This window comes from Molothrus ater, chromosome 3 (assembly GCF_012460135.2).
Source record: "Molothrus ater isolate BHLD 08-10-18 breed brown headed cowbird chromosome 3, BPBGC_Mater_1.1, whole genome shotgun sequence".
In the NCBI taxonomy this organism is placed as follows: Eukaryota; Metazoa; Chordata; class Aves; order Passeriformes; family Icteridae; genus Molothrus; species Molothrus ater.
The window spans coordinates 17,540,431-17,565,951 of NC_050480.2; the positions used below are offsets into that span (position 1 = coordinate 17,540,431).

At 42.6% G+C, this 25,521-nt stretch overlaps 1 pseudogene; it reads left to right on the forward strand.

Moving 5' to 3' along the window:
• Positions 1–986: 986 nt before the first annotated feature.
• On the forward strand, positions 987–24,815 carry LOC118700206 (calpain-8-like; annotated as a pseudogene).
• Positions 24,816–25,521: the final 706 nt, after the last annotated feature.

A 25,521-nucleotide genomic window follows, 5' to 3' on the forward strand; every position in this document is an offset into this window, starting at 1 on the left:
TCTTTGCTTTCTGCCTGTAAACTTTTTATATGCAGGAAACACCACCAGAAGACTGTAAATATGATAGATAATCTCTCACTAGCTGAGAGATTATCTATCATATTTAACAGGACTATAAAAACGTCCTGTTTTTATAGATGGGGACATTTTAGTGACTTCTGCCCAAGGTGACACTGAAGAGGGGTAGCAGGGCTTAGCAGCTTCACTCCTATCTGGTGAAACAATTTCCCAATTTTGGCCTAGGTCATGCTCCTGGGTTGTATCCTTGCCCTCTCCAAGTGGCCAGCTCTAGCTCTCTCAACTTCAAGTCTCTTGTTGCTAATAAATTAAAACATAAATTCAAACTGCTTTGAGAGTACCAAAGAGAGGGTCTTTTTAAGAAAACTTTTCATTAAAGCCAGAAGTAGGTTTCATTTTCCCTAGCTTTAAAACTCCATGGCATCTCCATAGCCATGTAAACTGTAGCAATAGATATCCAGCTCCAGGTTTTGCAGCTGTATGACCTTCCAACAGCATAGAATCCAATTTCAGAACGGGGGAAGGAGTTTTGAACCATCTTTACCTGAATTTTTAAAGGACTGATCCTTAAACCTCACTTTCAGCACTTGGAATGCACACAGTCTCTTTCCATCTCTTAACAGGTGTGCCTGCAAAAAGTTCTCCCTGGCTTCTTGCTAAAAGAGCATTTTAAAAAGGGACAGCAAAAAGAGCAAATACCATGGGAGTAGCAGCAGCAGTACCCATGATCCCAGCCTTTGTGCGGGATGGCTGTGGCTCCTTCCCATCTCCCCGGTACATATTGGCTCTGATGCCTCCTAATGCCTCCTCCTGCCAGGGCTGCAGGAGCACTTGCGTCAGTCCTTGGCTCCACCCGAGCCTACTGCCTGCCCATGTGTACCGCCCCTCTTTGCCCCGGAAGCAAAGGCACAGCTGCGGCCCATGCTGGGAGGGTGGATAGCATGTCCAGGGTCACAGCAAGACTCTGACAAGAATAAGCAGCACCGGATGGTCTTGGATCCAACAGGAATGCCGTCAAGTATTTGAAGCAGGACTATGAAGCCCTGAAGCAGCAGTCCCTGAAGACTGGCACACTGTTCAAGGATGAAGAGTTCCCAGCCTGTCCTTCTGCTCTAGGCTACCAGGACCTGGGACATATTCCTTCAAAACTTGGGGGATAATCTGGAAGTGCCCCACGGTAAGAGTGCTCTCTTATTTCACTCGGTTCAAACCTAACCAAAGCCCAGCTGAACATCCAGGTTAAATCACTGGTGAGCTGAATATTCACTGTTCCTTTAGGTGTTTTTCTCTTAATTCTATCTTGCTTTACTTCCATGGCAGAAGCAAAGCTGGACAGGGGGTGGGAAGAGGAATCACCGTCTTCTAAGCCGATTATAAAGCAGGGAATCCTATAACTGCCCCGTGGGCACCTGCTTCTTGGCAACCTGCTTTCTTCCTGAACATCCCAACTCCAGAGAGCTACAAGTCCAGGGTGCAATCCAGAGGTGGATGCAAAAGCTCCACCAGATCATGGGCCACCCCAGGAGTCACTATCATTTGTAACAGCACCCACACTGAGGTGTGCCCCCCAGGAAATCAGGCTAATACCTAAATAAAATCCTCTGCCTCACTTCAAGCTGCCTGTAACAGTTAAATAGCAAATGACTGGAAATGTTATTACCTAAATACATATATCCTAGAAATGGCCTGTGATTCTAAGAAAGTCATTTTCATCAGCAAAGATTAGATGATGATTTCTTTTTAAAATCACAAAATCTGGGCTTCAGAGATTTTTCTGCACTCTCATTTTTCAGTCATTTATTTCTGTCCCCATTTACTTCTCCTTTGCCATTTTGCAACATCAAGAAATATTTTTTAAAAATGGGGATTCCTCCCCCCCAAATTAATTACCTTCATCTGGTGGAGGAAAGGAGAATGAGAAGAACAGAAAATTTCAAGGCTTTGGACTCTGTTATTTTTTTCACCGGCTAAGTGAGAAACAGAAACTTGCAGTTTTAGTAACTCCAGGTTTAATAACCTTGGCAACCCCATTTATCCATCAGCGCCTCACTCTGGCACCTGGATGTTACCTCAACAAATACCATAGATGTGTTTCTTGGCTTTGCCTATCCTTGGGGAAGATCAACCTTAGAAAACTCATTAAATTAGACTTTGGTTTCTCATAAAAGAACAGTGCTGAGCCTGCTGCAGGCAGACACACAGCCACAAGCATAGCAGGATAAGGAATAAATGAGAGCTGAGATCCAACAGGGTTAAATGTCCCAGCCCTGCCTGCCAGAGACCAGCCTGTGGGACCCCTGAGGGGAAACTCAGCTGTGTGAAAGGTACATGTGGCACTTGGGAGTGGCTCAGGAAGGACAGGTGTCTGGGTGAGTAATAAGTCATATGCATCTGACTGACACTGGGTGCAGCACTTTGGAAGGAGAAAAAATTACACAAAATTACACTAAACCTTCCTCTGTGTGGTGGGTAACATACTGCTGGGCCCCTCTCCACTGGACAGTAGCAAAAGCATGTAACTGAGATGATTCCTGTTGGAGCGAAGATTCACAAACTGGCTCTCCATCATACACAAGAAGTCCTGGGTTGTCTCTGTCTCTCCCCGGGATGCTCAGAGCTGACAAATTCTGCTCTCGAGGACAGCCAGTTCCTGCCTAAACTGTCTTCAACTCTGCTTGCCAAGTTAGGCTTCCTATAAACTGTTCCTTGCTGCCATCCAGAAGCTCATGGAAAATTCTCAGAAAAACAGAAAAGGCTTTTGTCTCTAGAGAGACAATAATGACTTACTAATATAGGCCATGAGTTATTGGAGAGATCAGAGTTGGGATAGGAGTGACAGTCATTGCCATAACCCATTTGGCTGGCCCCAAAGGGCCAGGAAGAAAGGGGGGTTGTTGCTAATAAAAGCATTTGTGTGGTTGGCCTCCCAGGAAGCAGGGTCAGGGTGGGGGAACATCGTCCACACTGTTGGCACTGGAAACTCAGCATAGTTCCAGTGGCACAGGCAGCAGCTGGATTCACAAACTCATTTGTGCTGCTTGAACCAAAGTCTCAGCAAGATGAAATAAGATGTAAACATTGAGGTGAATTTTCACCTCTGTCTCCACTGTAGCAAAATATCTCAGTAGTATCAGTGACAGTGCCTAATATCAAAGGGTGTCAGGATTTGCCTCAAAAAATACATGCAGCCCTCAATTTAAAAAAGACATTTTTTCCTGGGACCACGTTAATCAGACAGAAGAGAAAGGGTATATTTTTAAATAAATGTTCAAAGTGCTTAATAGTTTTTGAATATTGAAACAAGTAACAAGGAAAGGAAACTTTTCTGGCCAGAAAGGGTGGTGCAAACTTTGAAATTGTGTCTTTTCAGGAGTTATGTGCCAACCCGCAGTTTATAATTGGAGGGGCTACCTGAACAGATGTCTGCCAAGGAGAGCTGTGTATGGATAGTGCTTCTGAATTTTGGTTTGGAAGAAGAAAAAGAAATGAAGCTTCATTTAAAAACTCCTGATACATGAACCACATTATTGGCTATCTCCCACACATAGTATGGAGAGACAGATACTATTGGAATAAAATCCCAATATTTCCGGGTGGGACGTGCCTGGGCTAGTCTGACCCTTGCTGCTGGGCCAAAGGCGGCAGCTGTGGTGTTTCACCTCAGAGACACCTTTGGCTGGCTGGAAGTTGCAGTTAGGCACTTGGAACAAGTCCAGGAATGATAGAAACTCAGTTTACCTCTGATGGAAAGGCTCCAGGCTAGGTGAAGAGGAAAAGGAGATGGATTCTGCAGAGGGTTTAATCCAGAGTTTATTCCAGGGTCACATATGTCTGAATCTTGGTAACAGCTCCACAGAATCCCGACCCCGTCGTCCCGTCTCTTTTTAAGCCTGGGGAAAGGGGCAGGGGAAGGGGTAGGTGAGCCACCAACCAGGTGGGAGGGGGGGGAAGACTCAGGGGACAATGACGCTTGGATGAGCCAATGACCCCAGGGCTGAGGGGCATCTTTTGAACTTTTGCCAATCACACGACGCCTGTGCTGGAATTATAAGATTGATGGACAGCACTTAGCAAGGAGGCAAGGGGGAGGGGAAGGGAGAAGGTATTGCCACACCTGGGAAACTACTGGGTTAGCTGAAACAGGAAATGGCATCACACTGCAACAAGATACCCAAGAAGAGGACTCACAACCAGCACTGCTGCCTGAGACAGGGTATATGTGGGCTTATAAGAGCTATGTCAAAATTGGAAGACACCAAACTGTCTCCTGGAGGAAGTAACTATGTGGAACAGAAAACTGTTTTGCTTTTGACTGCTTAAGACAGAGGTGGATGCCAGCCTAATCATGGGAGCACTTGCCCTGAAGCAAGAGAGTGGGATTTATGCCCATGCCAGCAAGAGCAGCTCCAAACACTCAGGGGACAAGGAACACCAGGGAAGTTTTCTGCTGTAGCCTAGTCCTTAGGTGCTTTTATTTGGGAGGCAGAGCAAGTTCCTGCCTCAGTTTCACACAAAACAAGCACACAACAACCAAGGAACAGAGCAGGAACTGGTTCAGTAGAGGGGCTGGGTCTGTGATGTGCCATTTTGTGTCAAGCAGGATGGTCCAAGTAAAAGTTAGAAAAAAGGACCACATTGGAAAGAAATGAACAGAGAATGTAAACTTTGTAATACCATCCACAGCAAATTGTTCCGAGTCCTTCATGCTGAACCCTCCTTTCTGCTTGAACTGCATTCATGTAGAGCTGTGAGCAGGGACAGGAGCAACCAGGAACCAGCCACACAGACAAAAAGGCAGTGCTGGTCAGCTCCGTGAATCAGGGCCTGATAGAGAGGAAGTATCTCTCAGGCAGCACTCATCCTCTCCCAGACATCCATCATAAAAAACCTTCCTTACCCATTTTTCTGCAGTGCTTGCCTTTGGCTAAACAGAGCTGCTGTGCAAGTGGCCAGAAGGGAGCTGTAAGGGGACTTTATTCCCCCTCAGAGTAGCTGCTGCAGCAGCTGCCTTCCCTGCCTGCCTCACTGATAAGATCCAGCTGCAGAGGACAGCAGCAAGAAACCCTTGACTGTGTAGAGAGGCGAGAAGGCTGAAACTCTTTTAATGAGAATTTGATAGATTAGACACAGAGAAATCAGCCTTTTTCTCTCCTGTGCTGCTAACTGCAGTACTCCTGACCTCACCAGTCTTTCAGCACATCCATTGTGCAAATGAGATTGAAACAATTTCTGCAAGTCATTGGTGATAAATAACACCAGTGCTGTTCTTGTAAACACAGCACTATTAAAGCAATTGCTAAAAAATTCCCTGGTGTGTGGGCTTGTGCTCCAAATGCAAAAAATAAGATGCCCAATCATATACTCACTCCAGGATATTTATTTGGTGGATGGTAGAGCAGAGTATGAGGAAATCACTTACTGTATTTCAGGAGAATGGCTCAAATAAGTAGTAAAAGCAACATTTCTTCTCATCTCCTATTTGGAAAGTTTCTATAATGGCATAAAAAAAATTAAGAAGATACACCTGAAGTAAAACTTCATTTTCCCAGACAGTTTACCAGCTATAGGACTGAAAAATTTTATCTATTCTTAAACTAGAAGAGGCCAGTGCATTGTGTTTAGCCTAGAAACTGAATGGAAATACCCTGAGTCCTTTTCTGTTTCTGTCGTCTGCTGAATGTTTTTGTGGAGTCCCACTCCCTTGTGCTAAATGTCTTTCATTAGAGATCAGTGCCAAAATTCATCACATAGTGGTGTCAACAGAACTGGACCTCAAAACCTGGACCCCACTGTCTGGGGATGGTGCCTTGCTCTGGGTTTTCCAATACATATTTTGGCGGGCAGTAACCCAAGGCTGGTCCTGAAAACTATCCCAAACCTAGAAGAAAAGCCCCAAAATCAGATTCTGCTGTTAGTAGGATCTTCTCTCTCTCTCCCCGTCTCTCTCTCAATCTCTCTCTCTCTCTCTTACACACACACACACACAAAAAAAAAAAAAAAGAAAAAAGGAAAAAAAAAAAAAAAAGATAATCCAGTTTGTTAAGATGCAGGCATGGGACTTTCTTTCTACCCTTCAGATATTTGCTTTACATCTCTGAGCTATAGTAAGCTTTTTTGGTATTTGATCCAATACCTTGAATATCAAAGTCCTCATTACTAAAACTCTCATGTAAAACACTTCTGTTGAAACAGACCCTGATTACATATTTACATAAGCCATGTATGTGACTGGGAAACACATCCTTTTGGGAAATAGAGCCTATTTTTAATAATATTCTCTAACATGTCTCTTTTCTTTTAAAAATAACACTGCAGGTCTGGGTTTATGTGAACAAAAGGAGAAAAAAAACCCAGAGTTTATCTCACTCCATTAAACTTATTTCTTTGAAAACAGTATAAGCTAGATGAATATCAGCTTGGGAAGTTTGATGGGGACTTGAAAGTCTTGAAATGTTTTAAATGTTTTTTGAACCATATCTTTTTGATAGCCTACTAACAACTTGAAATGTAGTCACAGAGTCTTAGTTATTAAAGGTGACTTACGAAGTTTTCTTGCTGCTATCTGAATAACTTAACCCGAGGACTGTTTGCAGAAGTTCTTAAGAAGTAAGTGGTATAAATTGAATCTAAATAATATAAAATCTACTGAAACCTCCTTAGTTTAATATTAGCTTTCCAGAGCCACTCTATTTATATTCATGAATTGCCTTTTGTTCTGAACGCCCAGAGGCCACTCCAGGCACAGCAGCTTCCTGGGCCTGGGCTGGCAGCTGGAGGAGCTCCCTGAAGCCAAGGCAAATGCATCAGTTTACACCAGCCCAGGAGCCTGCCCCACATGGGCTTTGTGCATGTCTTTGTCCTACAGGCAGATTTGGGGACACTAGAGGTATCTTGGAGAACAAACAAAAGCCAGACAGCTCTGAGATAGATCTGATGCCTGTTGAGGGAGACTTTGAAGTGGTTGTAGGCATGAGAGAACTTGATAGTACTGGGCTTGTTCACTTATTTTGCTGTAGACATTAATACATGGCCCTTCTGACATTCAGTCCCATGGGCGCAGGGATATTGGAGATCCTGGTTCTAGCAAATATATGTCATTGATATTAAAAATACATTTTCTAACAACTTGGAGACCCCAAGGAGAAGAAAGCCTGTTTCTTTGCTGTATTCTTCTTTGCCTTTCTGTACAAAGCTGCAGCATAAAATTAACTTCCATAGAAAACCTAAGAAAGTCTTTAAAACTCTCAAAGCAGATGCAACCTGCATTGCCATAAATTATTAGCTAGTGGGTCAGTGCTTCCTTGTTGTCTGGTGTGATGCCGCAGGTACTACAAGCTCTGAACAAGGGCTTCCAGCAGAGACTAAAGCTGAGAGTCAGAGCTGCTTGGCAATCCAGGAAACCACAGCATTGTTTTTGGATCCTTTCTGAACACCAGGCATTGCTGAAACAGCAACAAGCTAGAACAGGCTCAGGACAGAAATGCCTCTGTGCTGTCCAGTTGCATCCTGGAACCAGACACTTGGACATTTGGCTGAAACTCACCATCTCAAGGTCAAAGGAGGGTTTAGATGCTTTGTGACTAGACACTTTGATGGTAGCTAAACAGAAAGTGAGCACAGCTCTGGAACAACTGAAATGAATCAAATTTCTCATTTATTTTACAGCCTCTGCAAGTGGAGCATGCTTGGGTAAACATCATCAATACGGAGGAGTCACTGAGCTGCTAGGTCACCAAGGATTCGTTATTCGCTGCAGCAATTTGATTATCTCTGTAAACCAGGGGCTGCCTCGGTAGCATGGAGAACCCGAGCCAACTCAGGACATCTGTGAGCAGCAAGGGATTCTATTTCAAGTGCACTAACAGTCAAAGTAATTCTCCAAGATCACATGTGTCTACATATATATATATATATACATATATATATATATATATATATATACACACACATATATATATATATACATATATATATATACACACACATATATATATATATATATGCACACACACACATACATGTGCACAGCAGTTAGGCATGGCTAGGCTTCATTTTTCCACCACAAACTCAAGGTCAGGATTGCTTAAATTTTTAAAAAAACCCAAAAAAATAATAGCAAAACCCCCAACAATTTATATTTCACTTTACTACCATTTGAAAAGACTTCAGATCCAGAAATCAAGCTGGCTTCTTTATAAGACATTCTGTAGCAGCAGTAAACGCTGTAATTGGCATTTGTCTGAAACTTTTGTTAATGAAATATGAGACTGAACAGAAGCAGAAATACATTCTAATTACTTGGTCAATTGGCCTCTTTTCCTCTCTCCCCCAAAAAAATTCCCTTTTTAGGAATGGAATAAAATAGTTTCCTCACAGTGTGAAAGATGACTTATAACCTGCAGCTGAATCAGAACAAGTCTGAGGGCCTACATCCCCAGATGCTTTTCTGGGGATCTTGTGCTCTTGTGCTGTCCTGTAGGCACAACCACAAACTAAATTGTGAAACTCGCTACTGGCAAAATGATGTTAAACTTTGAAAAAGGGAACAGGAAGTACCAATTTATACTCTTTTACAGCTAGTCATATATTATCCAGTAGGGCTGAGAAGGCTTATTAATCGGCCACGATCCCATTATGGTGTACAAGAAGGTAAGAGGCCAACTGCACACTTTAGGCCCTGTCATGAAAGCTCCTTGATATGGACAGATTCCTACATTCTCTGAAAGTAAATATCACAGGAGCCTGAATGTCGTGCATCTCTGCTATCCAAAGATTCCCCCAAACCATCAACATTCAGAAATATTTCCATTTTTATCAAGTTACTAACCAATTCCCAGCTGGTTCCTTTTGGTTGGCACAAGCTAAGTCAAAGATATAAGGCCCCAAAAAGTAAGATTTGGAGATGGGACTCTGCAGTTCTCAAGGGAGGCATGGCTGCTTTTAAGGCCAAGTCCACCACTGCAATTCTTCCAACACAGTTCTTCCCAGACATCTGTAAAGGAGTGTCCCCTGGTGTAACCACCTGAGCTGGCTGGGTTAGGGTTAGGGTTATGGTTAGGGTTAGGGTTATGGTTGGGGTTAGGGTGTGGGTTTTTGTTTTGTTTGTTGTTTGTTGCTTTGTTTTGTTTGGAACACGTGAAATAATCAACAGTTACAGTGTGTATGTGAAATTGATGGGGGAGCTAGAAAGAAAATAGGAACAGAGTTAAATAATGTTGAATGAGACCTGCTCACTGGTGAGATTCTGCTGATGGGGCTCTGGGGAGTTATACAGATTTTATAAACTGAGCTGAACCATCAGGCAACATGAGCCCAAACCAAGCTCTGCTGCTGCTAGGTATTGAGAATGAATTCAGGCTGGTGTGATTCCTTCTGCTTCCTCCCTTTCCCTCCCTGCTTTGCCTTTATTTCCTTGCCTGTGGAGCCAGAGTGTTGGGATTTAGTCAACCTGCTTTGACTGGAGGTTAGGCTCAGGTGGGAGCAGTGTGGATTCACCCAGCTAAAGGAGCTGTTCTGGTGAGGACAGAAGTTTTAGAACACATACCTAGCCTTTCCACCAGCCCTTTCACCTTTGAGTGTTTTGGTGTGAATCTCTCCTCTCAGGAATGCAGCAAATCCTGAAGTAAACATTTCTAGCTTTGAAACCAAAATTTAGCACAAGCACATTTCACACATTTCCTAGTATTTGCAGAAGGGATTAGCACTACTGAGTGTTTCCCCTTTAGATGAATTCTACTTACACGCATTTTTACTGGCATATTGTTTTGGGGTTTTTCTTAAGATTTGAGTCTAGAGATAGTTCAGAGTATCCTATCTCCATGCTGGCTTTCTGGGCTGTCCACCATGTAAACTCAGTTTACATGTTCAGACAGTTTTTGATGCTATGTACAACAAGATGCTGTTAATATTTCCTATCAGCAAAATTTAATATAGCATGAAGAAGCCTGCTGAATGATCCACAGAGCTAGGAGGAGTTGGTCTTTATTACAAAGGAGAGCAAATCCAGCACGGGAGTAATCCTACAGCGGCTTATGCAGGGGGAAGTGATAACAGGTGAAGGGCTAAGAGGATAGTAGCATGGAGCTATTTTGGGCACACCAGCCTCCATCATCTTTTCCTTTCTTCTTTCCCTCTGTTCTGGCAGTGTGGGGAGTGGGTGGATGTAGTGGTGGATGACAGACTGCCCACCAAGAACAGGAAGCTGCTCTTTGTGCACTCAGAGGAGGGCAACAAGTTCTGGAGCATGCTGCTGGGGAAGGCCTACGCCAAGTATGGGGCTGGGCAGGAGCTGTACCCCTGGCTGTGCCCCTGGTGGTGGCCCAGACCAGGGGTGTCAGTCACAACACACTTCATTCTAAGGCAGCCTCCCTCCGACTCAGCATCTACAGTTCCCTCTGGGTCCATAAATGGTGTTGCCAACTGTATTTCAAGGGGCTTGAATTTTCTTGTCCCAGGTTACATTGATGACCAAGCAAATTAAGAGATACTAAATGATAACCCTTTCTTTTTGTGGTACCTTCTGCTTGCAGGTGGAGATGAACTCTTGTCCCTCTTATCCTTGTCCCTCTTATCCTTTCCCCCCCAGGCTGAATAGCTCTTTTGGAGCTCTAACAGGAGGCTCCACTGTGGAGGGCTTTGAGGAATTTACTGGAGGCATCTCTGAGTTCTGTGAGCTGCGAAGGGCTCCTTCAAACCTCTACCAAATCATCCAGAAGGCCCTGAGAGCTGGGTCACTGCTTGGCTACTCCATTGATGTAAGAGGCTGACAAGGCCTTACTCTCCCTGCTCTTCTCAGGGCTCTGTCCCCACACTGTGACAAAAGCCCAGACCAATGTAAGATATAGGTAGGAAGGTCTGATACAAGAACAAACTGAATTAATTTGATTTGAGATCTTTATTGATTTCAGTATAAAAAAATTTGGACAAGGTTCTAAATGATCAATCCTCATCATGTTTCCCTGTTTACATGACAGCATGTGATAATACTTAGAGCTGTAAACAACTTGTTGGTCTTCAGGAACTCCATTCTCTGAATATCATTTCTTATTCAAATTTTGTGTAATTTCAGCTCCAGACACTTGACTGCTAGAGACAAATTTGCTGAGACATTTGGTTGTAGCCTGTAGTCTGATTCTGGCTTTGGTTTTCAGTCCTAAAGATTACTGACACCTGTAATACAAACACTCTCAAGTTACATATATTTGTACATGTTTTGAAAACTTCACTCCTGTTTCATTATCTCATTTGCATTGTGGCATACAGAATTACCAGTGTTCCAATTTTGCTATACTGGATCTCATCTGAGACAGGCTAGAGCTAAATTCATGTGAGCATGTTAGCAGGTGACAGTCTGTCACCTGAGCTGGGAATTGGATTTAGATTTAGATTTCACTGTATATTCTTGAATTTCTTCTGTGCTTGGACTGCATATTAAGACTGCAGCTTTTGCTGTGGATCTCACCTCAATTTAATATACTTTGCATCAAGAATATTGGTATTCATCATGCACACCACTTTGGATATCTTCCCCCATATTAATTTGCTTATGAAAGCTCAGTTCATACGCAATATATAATCATAAATGTGCATGTTTTTATTGCTCCAGATAACTGCTGCAGCTGAAATAGAAGCAATCACAAGTCTGAAGCTGGTAAATGGACATGCTTACTCTTATCACTGAAGCAGAGGGGGTAAGCCAGCCTCTCTGGGACCATCATGCAAACCAGCTTGGGGCTGCAACACTGTAGTCCCTTCAACTTTCTGATGTCTTTCAGTGACTGACCATAAAAATGTTCTAAACTTACATACACTGATACAGAAAAAGGTAGTACCTGTAACACTCAGTCAGGTCAGAAGCTCTGTACAGGTAGTGGTGTGGAGCACACTGTGCAGTCTGCCACTTGTATGGTACCAAGAGGCTGGGGTAAAAAGTGTAAAGGTGGGCCAAGCTGTTACCAAAATTCAGGGTACAGAAAGGAGGAGCAGGAGAGGAGGCAGCCATTCCCTACATGTTTGTATTGTGTGAGGTGGGAACGAGCACTTTCCCAGTCAGATCTGATAGGAAAAAAGTAAAAGCCTCTTTAATGAACTCTGCTGTGAGTCTCATCTTCAGAGTGAGCCCCAGGTATTCCCGCTCCTCTGAAGCTGGAATCATTACACAGATGTCCATGCCAGATAACCTCCTTCCAACCTTGCTGTGTTATGCAATGTTTCCTGCTTTTAAGGATGTAGATATTCTGCTGGTTTGTAGCTGATGATTTTCCTTGCAGGTTGCTGTCATTATATGAAATGGTGAGTGCTGCAGCTCATGGCTCACTTGGTGCCACAGCATAATGTAAAATAAGGGTGGAAGGCATCTAGGTGTCTTTTAACTATTGCAAATTGTAATGGACTGCATCACTCAAGTACAAATCATATATTATCCTATCTGAAAAGCAATTGGTCTCTGATGATTGGAATAATGGAAGTGCTCAGGCTCTGTTTGTTGTGGATCTTTTAGGTATATTACTGAGGACAGTCAGAGAAACTAGTGAGGCTTAGGAATCCTTGGGGTGAAGTAGAATGGACTGGATCTTGGAGTGATTAAGTAGGTTTTTATAAGCTCCTGCTTCTCTCTCTTTGGTGTATTTTGGAATCTATTAAAAATTATATTGGGACAATGCAGTTAATCCAATCACAAAGTGTATTTAGGAGAGATACAAAATCAGTTGGAACAAAACACTATTCATTTATTAGCAAGGTTGAATATTGATCCATTCTTTCCAGCGGGCATTAATACCTGCCTCAGGAGGAGCTTTCACATCAGAGACAACAGCCCTTGGTTTGACTCTGAGCAGCCCAATGCAAGCCACATCCTCATCATTGTGCAAGACAGTTTTTCTCAAATTGATCCTACCAATGAGTTCCAGGACCTAAGTAAAATATACAAACTAGTCCTATTCCTGGGAGTTAATGCAGGGATAAACCATTATACCTCTGCTTTGACTCTGAGGTTGCTCAGCTCTAAATCACACCAGAATTTGGTACCTATCTGAGAATCTTGAAAAAGTTGAGATGCTGACTAAGATAAGGACACAAATTTCAAAATCTCTCAGAAACTGTCTGGGCTTCAACTATCTTGGGAGTGTGGTAGTGACAACACCTCTTTTGTTTTTATACTTAGAATGGCATAAATTTTACTGTCCTTTGAACCACAATATATTTTTTCATTTGAGATTTCAGTTTCCTATTCTGACTGACTGTAGCATGGGTGCTGATGTATTATAATTAAGGATAGAGATAACATTACAATTAATTTTACTTTTATCAGAGCTTCTTTGCTGAGCCCCAAGGTAAGGTGCCTCGGGCACACACATATGCCATATCCTGGTTTTGTCACACATGTTTTACCATGGGGCAACCTTGCTGAGGCAGCTGCAGCACTGCATTGTCACATGGGAGTAGATCAGAGCAGAATCCATCCTGAGCACATTAATATCAGAATGGCAAGGGAGCAATGCTGTTTTCTGCAGTGAATTTTCTGATTTCACCTTTTTGCTTTCCTGTTCCTTCATGACTCTCAACAATGGAGATTGTATCATTTTCCTAGGGAGGATATCAGGCGCCCCAATAAATCTTAAAATGCAGAAGCTCTGACTAACTTTCAGACTGTGAATTTCCTAATCCAGACAGTCTGTTGTACCTTCTGGCACCTGGCAGGGGAGATTCAATTCAAGACTTAGTTGCAAATACTGTTGCAGTCTAATTCCAGCCTGGCACAGTCAGGTTGCAGGGTGTGCTGTCATTTGGAGGGGTACAAGATCTATTTGTTGAAGAAATATATACTCCTTTATCAGCCCAAGATAGCATCTAACTCAGATCTCACTGTAGAATAAAATGCAAGAGCTGAACAGTGTGCTTTTGTGCTTTGTCTGCAGTGGTCCTGAGTGGAATTATGTTGATCCCAAACAAAAACAGGTTCTGGATAAACAAGTAGATGATGGAGAGTTTTGGTGAGAATTGTTCCTTTAGCTTACTCTTTTGGACATTTTATGTGCCTTAAGCAATCTTTTCAATTGGATGGAGAAAAACTGCCAGCACCGAGGGGGTTAATAACGGCATGCATGCATTGTTCACCTCTTCTTTATCTCCTTTTCTATTCAAATATTACCTTTTATTAGAGCTTGCATAACCCGGCACTAATCCAAAATATAGAGACCAGATGGTAATAAAATCAATGAGGTGGCAAGAATGAACCTCAGCTGCTCTACATTTTGACATTTGTTTTTTTTCCTAAATGCTACACAGTAATGAAAAAGTTCAGATTAGCAACTTGGGAAGAGTCTGTTTACTCAGACCTAATAGAAAGCCTGTCCTAACCCTGATCTGATTATATATGAATCAGTGCTGAACTGATGTCACTCTGTCCTAGCCTGGAAAGATAAATGGCCACTGTCCTCCAGTGCAATCAGCTGCATGGGCCATCAGGCACTAGGAAATGAGAGCAGACCTCGCTAGCAGCATGGAGCAATCAAGGTCTGTCACTCATGCAAACATACCAGGAATGGTAAAAACAAACTTCAGTGATAGGAATGAAGAAAAACACCAAACTGTGACTGTTTTCCTACAGAGTACTGCTTTCACAAGGGCCAGATCTTACTCCCTTTAAATGGGATCTCCTCACACAAATTGTTTCACCAGTTCCAGTGAATTTGTTTATGAAGCATATTCCATGGGGGAGTGCCCACAGCTGGGGAATGACAGAAAATGGTTTGTCTGAGCCCAAAATGCGTAATAACCATTGACAGAGGCTGTCTTCAGAAGATACAGATCATTCAGGCAGTGGGCAATTTTGTTTCCCAAAAGCCAGTTCCAAGTTTCAGAATTCAATTAAATGCAGCATTGGACAGCTCTGTAACACTGTTGGGAGAAGTGTCCAGCCTCAGCCACCTCATCTGTTGCAGGCTGATGGACTAACCTGTCCATTTGTGTGCCACTTGTGTGATGGCATTTTCAGATTTCCAAAGGCAGTTTAGCCACCTTGAGATCTGCAATTTGACTCCTGACATACTGACAAGCCACAAGGTCAACAAATGGGACCTGACTCTGTTTAATAGACAGTGGAGATGGGGTTCATCTGCTGGGGGCTGCCAGAACAACCAAGGTAACGACCCACCCAAATGGGCCTTTAGTGAAATACTAAGCAAAACATTCAAAAACTGCTTGTGGACTGGAGGGGGCTTTGGTGGGGAAAAAAGAGCTTGGAAGTGCAACAATATCTGTGAGGTTTGGACAGTAATAAAAAGCCTGGGAGTTTAAATGAAGATCTAATTCACACTTATTTCCTTGTGGGGGATTACCAGCCCACCAAGCAGTTAATATGTGGCAATATTAATTTTTTTTCTCTGTCTGCTTTTCCTGCTTATATGGCTTTTGCTACTGGCTGGAGTAATCCTCTGAAGAGCTGGGTAGGCCCGGAAAGTGGCATTGTTATTTCTAACTCATCTTCACGTTAGACCTCTGGAAAGGCTGTCTGGCGTTTGGTCCTCTTGCAACAATAACAGCCTCAGCCAAGGACATTTCCTGGAGATACAAGACTGGCTGGAATTAACAGTATCAGCTCCTCCTTGTTGGTATTTAGTCCCAGGAAATACCCTGGTGCTTTGATTTCTCATGGCTCCAGTTGATACTCAGCATAGCTGTGAAAACATAAACCCATACAACTCAATGGAAAGAATTGGAAAAACTCCAGGCAAAAGTTCTTCCAGGGAGATAATTCTCTGTAGATATAGTGACAACCATCTTGATTGCAATGACAATTGCAATGACAGCAAAGCCTCCTCCTTTTTGTCTCCTGTTGGGAATTCTTAGCAACATACTGGACCAATCCCCAGTTTAAAATCTGGTTGGATGATCCAGATGATGACCATGAAGGGAGTTTGAATGAGCCATGCTGTACCATTCTGGTGGACTTGATGCAGAAAAACCACAGGAGACAGAAGAGAATGGAAGAAGGTCTGCTTAGTATTGGTTATTCACTCTATCAGGTAAAATTTTTCATCATTTTAAAGACTGTATTCCTTGTCCTGTTAAGCTGGAAAAAATTAGCAGTGTGCTACATCTTGGCATTCAGCACTACACTTCAATAAGATCTGGATTTTGCAAAATGATTCAATTATTTCTCTCGTTTCTTCCTGACCTAATATGGGAAGACTCAGATAAATTGAGGCTCAGTTTTTCCCATTTCAACAGGATGGCAGTGTAAATTATTGAGCCAGTAATTTATTAACAGTCTCATTGAGAATCTTCTTTTACAAAATCTGAATGGGGGAAGGCTCATGGTGCCTGGCAATACCAGATAAGTGTTTCTGATTACAGCCTCTCATTAGCCCTCAGTTTTCACTTTCTTTTTTGTTATTATTTCTCCCTTGTATTTCAAACTTTTTTTTTAATCCATTGTCTGCCATATGCTACTGTTCTGATTCAGTAAATTTGGGAGTTTGTTTTCCCTGATTTTCCCAGTGTTTCTAAAAATATGATGTAAGGAAAAAACCTACAGTGTAATCTCTAATTTCTGTGGTGTGAGGGGAGAGAAACAAATGTAAAAATTTCCAACCAGTATCATCATGACCAATATCATATGTGAAGAAAAGCAATTAAACACTGTACAGACTCCACTGGATGAACATCATTAGCCAGCACAGGTGGAGCAGATGGGCACAGCTGACTTTTGCTAATAGATCTTGTGTGGTTTGGCTCAAAATTACAGGTTTTCCCTAGTGCCCAAGTGCCTGCATGCACACACTGAGCACATTTCTGAGCTGCCTTCTCTGTGGTACCAGGTACCCTCACCTATCAGCATCCTAAATTTGTGCATTATGGACATCTGTCTGCTCCCATCACTAAATACGACAGTGGAGAACTCCTTGTGCTTTACAGATATTCCAACCCATCTGTGTCCTCTCTGGCCTTACCCACAGTAGGGTAGACTTGGTGACTAAGTCTCTTGGTGACTCTTAAGTCACTTAAGTGACTTTAAGGTGGTAATTTTTTGGAAAAACCTGGCTGCTTAGTCACCTCAGGTACGCTATGACCCAGCTATGATCCCAGCTCCCTTGAATCACACACTAGGTTTACTTCATCGCATTTGATGTTGTGACTGGGGAGCTCCAGTTAGGACAACAGAGATGATGACCTAAAGCAGATCTCTCTGCAGGAGAAGGTGAAAAGATGTGTGTTCAAGTCTGTCTACCTGCTCTGCAGAGCTTTTGTAAGTCATATAGCTGCCTGCTGACAACAACTGTGTGTCCATCACCCAGCTCCTGCCCTTGCTGCCCCCAGTGTGCTGGTTATAGGCAACAAAAGACCCTGAAGTCTCAAGGGGCCACTCAGGCTTCAGAAATGTTATATGGGTGATGTTTGTAAAAGCTCTTTTGGGAATTGGGAGGACAGTCTCTTTGGCTTTCACTGGAATCTATGCTCTCAAGACAACTCATTGCTTTTGGAAAAATTGCCTTATATTTGGAGGTACAAATTAACATAGCAATTCAGTTAATTTAGGAAGAGCCAAATATTGAAACTTGCTACTTGTTATAGTTGCCTCACAACAATCTCATCATCCCCAGGCTGACTGCTAGTGACAGTAGCCTTATATTTTTATCCATATTCAGTAGCAGTAGACTAGTGGAGTTTGGGTCTGCTGTAATAAATTCTCTGGTTTTAGTTAGCTAAGTAGCACTAACTTGCTGACTGTTCCTGACTGAGCATTTAAAGACTTACTCAAATGTTTCCAACCAACAGTATCATTCACAGCACCACATCAGGGGAAAAGTAATTTGATATGCCATAGATTTCTTTGGATGAAGATACAGTTTTTCCTTTGGAACAACTCTAGGACAAGACAGAATTTCATCTGTATCTGATACTATTATATGTGGTTGTAAGTGAAATTTTTTTTCAAAAAGTGTCTAAAGGAGGCTTTATCTGATTTTTTTTTCCTACTGGTGCAGGTATAAAGCAGCACTTTACCACTGTCTCTTTCTCTTCCTTCCGGATTCCTCAGGAGACTTCACCCTTGTAGACTGAACTGCAACATATTTTGTTGTCCTTACCTCCTGCATGGGTAGGAGAAGGTGGAAAGGGCACATTTCCATAGAAACAAATAGTCTTCCTGAAGTCTGTGAGAAGCTGCAAAAGGCTTCCAAGGAGCTGCTGAATTGCTCTGGCCAAGTGCAGCAACATTTTTTCACTGTGGCTCTTTTCTAATGCTGTCTTGGTAACAGAGGAAAACTTTCTCATCAGCCTTAGGAAGTATTTGCTCTAAGCCAACCCCTGGCTGGTAATGACTAAAGTAGTGCCTCTGTTTTGCCATTGCTGCAGAGCACATGCTCATTTTCTGTTGCTGTAAATAAGCCCCTGTACAGCATCTTTACAATATCCACAGCTCACTTTCTAGAACCTTGTTAACCACTCTCTTAGCCATCCCCTTCCTCTAGCCTCATGTTGATAACAAAGATATAGATGATGAGTTCAAGACTCCATTACAAAAGCTCTCTGGAGAGGTAAGTGGATTAAAGTGAACAAAAAAACCTGAGACCTCTCTGTTATGATTATACAAATATTTGACTTGCCAATTCCTTTTACTGTCTGTTCAAAAAACCAAGTATTTCTCCCCTTTTATTAACTCATAGCTTCAGTTCAGTTTATTTTACAATAGAGAAGATTTTCTAATTGTTCGTCTTATTGGTGCAAAATGTGATTTTTTTTTCCCCTTGGTAATGCAAGGCAGGGAATAACTTTGAAAATAGGGGTGATAGGAGTGAGGACTGTGAAAATATTATCCCAGGGTGAAATAAATTACCTGTGGAGTTATCGTATAATTCTGACAATTGCTTGGCTGGCCAATTCCTTCCTTTTTGTTTAGCCCCAGGAATCAAAAAACTGTCGGCTGGACTTTTTCTCTACTTAATATATTTGAAAAACAGTATCTATAAAGTCCTGCTGCGTTAGCCTGTGGCTGTCATGTCAGGTTTCCTCTCAATGAACAGGTGGCCACTGTTACTGGAGAGGGAAAACATCTTTTTAGTTAGGAAGACCATTCTGAGTTTTGAGATGGCAATTTTAGAATTGTTTGGTTGTAGTTTCTGTAAGCACTGAAAATCTCAAATGTTTTCCTGAAACTTTTTATTCAGTCAAACATTGTAAAAAGTTGCCATTTACTTGGTCACGTCACCATAGCACCTAACAAACCACTTATTTCCTGGTTAAATGTCTAGGAAGTATGATTGGTTTTGAAGATCTTCTCCCTCTGATATCTGCGGGTAAATGTGAAGGGTTTGAAAAAAATTAGGGTTTACGTGTCTTAGATTTGGAAAGAAAATTGTCTCTGGATGTCTGATAGCAAATCAATAGAGCTTTCTTCAAATAATTTTTTTGTTAACACCTACAGTATGTTTTGTTTTCTGTCCAGGACTGTGAAGTGACTGCAACTGAACTTTAAAGGACTCTAAACTGGGTTTTGGTGAAGAGTGAGTGACATTATGTACTTCCCATTGGATGGAGCTGAGAACAGGGTCTCTGCTAACAAAACCCAGCTCTGTCAGCTAGGGGTGATGAAAACTGGAGTTTTTGTCTGATCTCAGCTGAATTCCTCCTGACTTGTTGAACCTCTAAATATGGGGTGGGGTGGAAATAGTGCCTGGTGCTTCCCTTCCAAACATGGCCAGCAGATATTCTGCAGAGACACAACATTCCCTGTACTTTTCTGGAAGGACCACCATGGGCAGTGTTATTATGCTGCTGCTGCATGACTTCTGTGGACAAATAGAGACTTTAGAGACTTATCACCACCAAAACCAATAACATCCCCTCCCACTGTGGGAAAAAAAAAAAAGTCATATTAATCAACTGAAAGGACATAGTGGAAAAAATGGCAGAGCATTTGCTTTGCTACCGAGATTTTAAGGTGGTTGGTATTTTCAGCATTGTCTGCAGAAAAATATTTGTCTTAAACTATTTCTCACTTAGTCTTTTATATTTCCTTTTTGTACAGGAAAGGATGTGAAAAGTGATAGATTCAACATTAACACTTGCAGGGAGATGATCAGCCTTTTAGATGTATCCTTTGAATGTAATGTCATCACCTTTAAAGTTTCTGGATCTCTTTTGTAAAACTTCCTGACAAGCTGGGCTAAGTTTACACTTCACTTGTCCCAGCACATGGCTGGGGGCAAAAAATTCAACAACGCATCTCTATCAGTTTATGGTGGCAGAAACCTGGACCACTGGACCACCACATTTAATCATCAGCTGCTTCTCTCACCACCATCTCTCATTACTTAAACATTTTCCTAAATATAGTGGGGGGAAGTAGGGCTTTTCTGCCCGGCTGCACCTGTGCAGTTCCAGGTGCATACACAGCATGCTTGGCAAGATGCAGGTTTTGAGTACATCCACAGCTGCTGTTTCTGAGTCAGGTCCTGCTTACAGAGGCCTGAGCTCACAGCAGCAGGGACAGGCTGAGCCTGTTCCCAGGGGGAAGGCTGCAAGTACAGGCAGTGGCTGCCTCCCTTCTGCATAACTGGGGGGACACTTGGGAGCTTTTAAGTTTTGTGTAGATAAAGGAAAAGGAGAGGTCAACACCTCTGCCCAGGTTTGTGTAGCCAAAGGAAAAAGGGAGGTCAACACCTCTACTCAGTGCTCCTTTGCACTGGGAGGGTGATGACCCATGCTTCTAGGAGCTTGCTAGTGTTGGTGCCATAGCATGGCCATATTGAGGCCAGCAAAAATTCACTGTGGATCTTGTGGATAATTGGCTGTTAGGAGAAGTGGTGCCATTGCCCTACACTCCATAGGCTCCCAAGCTTAATGGGGTAACTCAGTAAGTACAATGTCATAGTGTCCAAATCCCTGTTTCTGCATAATTTTACATTGGAAGGGATGTTCAAAGACCTGAAGGACATGGGAGAGGACACTGTAGACAGCTACTGACTCTCTTCACTTGCAGCTCATGCCTCTGGTTTCTAACAATTTTCTGCTGCAACACCAGGCCCTTTTCCCCCTAAGGTGAAATCTAACCTACTATTAAGTGTCCAAAATGTGAGTGCTTTTAATCTTGCTTATATATTTAGTAATCCCATATATCATTCCTTGAGAGTGAAGATAGCCTAGAAATTCTTGGCATGCTTTTAGCCAAGCAAATATGGAGCTGTGGGCATGTCTGTGGGAGATGGACATGCATTACAAATGAGAACTAAACTGGCATTAGGATGACACTGTGATGGGTGATTTATTTTTAACAGAACTGATCTCCACATTGCTCTCCAGTGTTGCACATCCAACTCTTGTTTTTACACTCCAGTTTTGTTAAGAATAAAGGAATCCTGATTTTTGAACCATGCCTTAACATGACCCAGACAGATGGACCCAGCACCTTGAGACTTGTAGAATTCAAGACACTTTGGATGAAGATTCAAAAGTATTTGGTAACAACATTTCTGACTCTATCCCCTTGCCTGCCCTATTAGCTCTGAAGTACAGATCCAGAACTGAGATAGAGTTAAACCCTCACAGGCAGATATAATTGGAAGCCTTCCTTCTCAGGGCTCGAATTTGTTCCAGGGCTCTGAAACACCTCTCACTTGACAGGGCACAAGCAAATCCTCTTTCACCTTGGCCCCATCATTCTCCATAATTTGCAATACCCCATGGAAAGACAGATTAACTTTGATTATTGGCAAAGACAGCTCTTTCTGCTGCCTGGTCTCTTAAAGCTCATATGAACATTTCAGCTCTTGCTATATATTGCATGGCTGGATGACCATTAGGAAATACAAGAAATATAATTTTAGGACCTACAAAAAACTGCCTTTGTATTTTTGAAATCTTGTAGAACTGTTGATTTTTATTTTTTTTTTTCTGATACAGGATTTAATATCCCAAGAAGTTGACCCAGAACGAAGCGGTCTAAAGGAAGGTCAGAGTTGGACTTTCCTGGTGTGACCACCTCCCTTTCAGGCAAGCCTGCTGCCACCATACTTGATATTGTTCATCACAGAGCATCTGCCCTGAGTACCATGAAGAAATGTTGGGTTCATGAGGACACAGCTCTGTCCTAAGGCTTGTCAGAAAAGCAAACCTTGAGACCCAAATCCACTATTAACTCTAGGTCTGGGTGGCTTCTAATTCTGGATAATAAATCTGCTGGCAGTAGGAGGCATCTGTCATCTTGTATGAAACATTAAGCAAGATGGACTTGGTCTGTTGCAGTGTTAGCCAAATGATAGGATACTCTCCTCAATGGCCTGTCTGCCACCATGTAATGTGAAGGCAGGCATGCTGCCAGCCCATGGGAATATGTTTCCCACTCTGCCTAGCTTGCCACTGCTTGAAATGTTTCTCTCGCTCATTAATGTTTCAAAGAGTAGAACTTGTGGTGGTAAGGACAATCTCTGTCCCAGCCACCAGTGGGCACACAGTGACAATGTGAACAGGCAGAGGTAGGAATGATTGTCCTGGCACTGGTTAGCTACATGAGCAGGGAGGATGGCAGGGCATGGGTGGCATGGTGGGCTAGCAAAATAATTTTTTTAGTTTAAAGCCTGAGTCAGTGAAGGCCAAGTTTTATGCATACATCATGCCACTGAATACGTGTGTGTGTATGGCCTTCTGATGAAATCCTTTCTTCTATTCTTTTAGTATAGTTTTAATATAACATATATATCATAAAATAACAAATCAAGCCTTCTGAAACATGGAGTCAGATCCTCGTCTCTTTCCTCTTCCTGGGACCTCTGTGAACAACATCACACCCTTTGCCACAGACAATCTATAAGAAAGTAGACAGTGACTACTCTGGTACCATCAACTCCCACGAGATACGAAATGCCCTCAGAAAGGCAGGTGAGTGTGTTGCTTGGAGATTGGATCACCAGACATTGGGAGAACAGCAGAGCTGTCTAATGGCTTTTATTCTCTCCTGTCACCTAGATCACAGCGTTGCCAGTGACATTCTCCCTTCCTGACAGTCACACACTGCAATCCTTTTGCTGTTTCATACATCAAACTCCATTCTCTGTTCTGCGTTATGGACTACTGGTACTTTTGTCCATGCTGTGACAATTGCTTATTCATCTGATTATTACTTGATCTATTTTTTGCCTCATTATTTCCTAATCTAATAGTCCTCTTTCAGAGCTATGCCCAAACCCTCTTTTTCCTTCATTTCCTCCTACCACCTTTCTCTCCTCTGGAGAAGGTGCAAGCCTGATGAAGGCACAGTCCAATGACGTCCTCTCTGATGTGTTCACTTTTGGAGCCGAGCTTGCCAGCTAAGGGACATCTAGAGGAGCACTGTTTTTTCTTTTTGATTTGTCTTGTGCTCAGTGGATTTTATGTGAATGATCCAGTAACAGAAATAGCATGAATATGGGCCTGAATAGAGCCCAATGCATTATGTGAGCAACTGGCTCTGCTGCAATCACTGTTATTCAGCTGCAGTGCCCACTCACTAATTAGGGGTTTATCTGGGGAACATAGGACTGGTTATGCTGTGAAACAATGTGAAATATGCAGTCTGACAAAATGCTGTGGGAGAACTCTATGTCTCTCTTCAGCTGGCACAATTGGTTTTGAAAAGGACCCACAGAGATGGGTGAGGGAGTTCAACAGACCTTCTTGGAGGAATAGTCCTGCCCTTCAACCTGCAGCTGCAGCAGGATATAGATAAGTCACATCCAAGATAGCAAATTAACCTGATGTGTCAGTGACTCCTGTGCTCTCCTGGCCCTCAGGTTTCAGGCTCAAAGATGAGGTGCAGCACAGCATCATCACCTGCTACGCCTGTAGCACCAAGCTGACCATTGACTTCAATAGCTTTGTGGCCTGCATGATCTGCCTGGAGACCCTGTTCAGTGAGTACCCAAGGGAAATTCCTGAAAGCTTTGGGATTGCCCTAGGTATTTGTTGTCTTTTAGCTGTGAATGTAGCAAATTGCATGGAAAGGTTCAGGTGCCAGCAAAATTGAGTCAGAGGAAGCAGTGGAGAAATGGCAAAAGCCTTTATGTCTGAATGCCCATGGGGAGTAGAGGACACATTTCCACAACACACCATTCTCTTGTGCTTTACAGTTATCAGCAACTTATGGTTAGTGCTCTGGCCCCCAGATTGTCCCAGCTCTGACAAATGGGACCATTTATCACTTGCAGTCCTTACTCAGACCTGATGTACAGGTTTGTCCTTGGATCATGCCAGATGCCACCACATCAGATTTTATAGTTGTCCTGCTGCCAACTCCCATTTTGCTGCTATAGATCTATTCCACCTCATGAAGCAGCTTAGAAATTATTTGTAATAAGAAGGAAGAACCACTGTAATATTATCTTACAGAACCAGTCTAAATTTCCAGTAGATCATGGCAAAAAGCCAGACTTTTACATTTTGTCAAGCAGTGATTCTCTACATGTCAAACTCTGTATTTTATATCCAGCTTTTTCCCCCCCACTCTTCTACCTTTCAGAAGTGTTCTGTCTCCTGGACAAAGACAAGAATGGAGTCATCCAGATCTCTCTGCCTGAAGTAAATCTGGTCAGATTGAAATACCACCTGATCCAACTGCAGCAGTAGACCACACTAAAATACACTTATTTTAAATCACTATTGTAAGAGATTTAATCGTTGTTATAAGAGAACATGGTAGTGATATAAAGGGCAAGTTTGCTTATGTGAAAATGTTCTTCAGCCCACAAGGCCTGTCTGAATTAGTAGAATGAGCTTTTACCTTTATATGAGCAAAAATATAAAGATACTTTCAAAACTCCTAAGGCTGATGGAGAAGGTGCTTACACAGTGCATTTCACTATCTCTTTTTAGAGGGCAGTGGTCAATTCATTAGAAAACACACAGCAGGGAACTCTTCTTTCTGGCAGAGAATGTGCTGATCAACCTGCCAGAATTACAAGAAACCTTTTAAGATGCCAGGTCTTTTTACTTCCCACATCGTTTTTAATGCAAATTTTTCCTGTTGAAGCTGTTGTAAAAGCAATCAGCTTGAGCCTTCCCTTTGCAGAATACAAGTACATCTCAGGAAACAGCTGTAAGGAGCCCCAAGAGGTCCATCCAATTAGTCCTCTCAGCTGAAGAATGGCTTGAAGGGAGGAGGATGGCTAGGAAGCCCTGTGACCCTCAGTCACAGTTAGTTAAATCTAGCTGAAATTGTACATTGCATACTCCCACCCTAGAGTTTTTCAAGGTTGAAAGTTGAAGCTTTTTCCAGCTTGCCCAGCAGAACTCATCTTCCTTTTGAAGAGACCTCACTTGCAATGTTTGAGGCTGATCCTGGCAGTAGATTTCCCTGAAGTTCAAGAGCAGATGGATCCTACACATATAAAAGATTAAAATGCAACTCCAGCCTTTTCCAGCTTGTTCTCCAAGAGGCACGGAAGAGTGCCCCAGTGGCATCCTGTAGACCTTCCTGATGCCCTGACTCCTTGTGCTGTTTCTCCCTCAGTGGCTGTGCTGCACACTGGT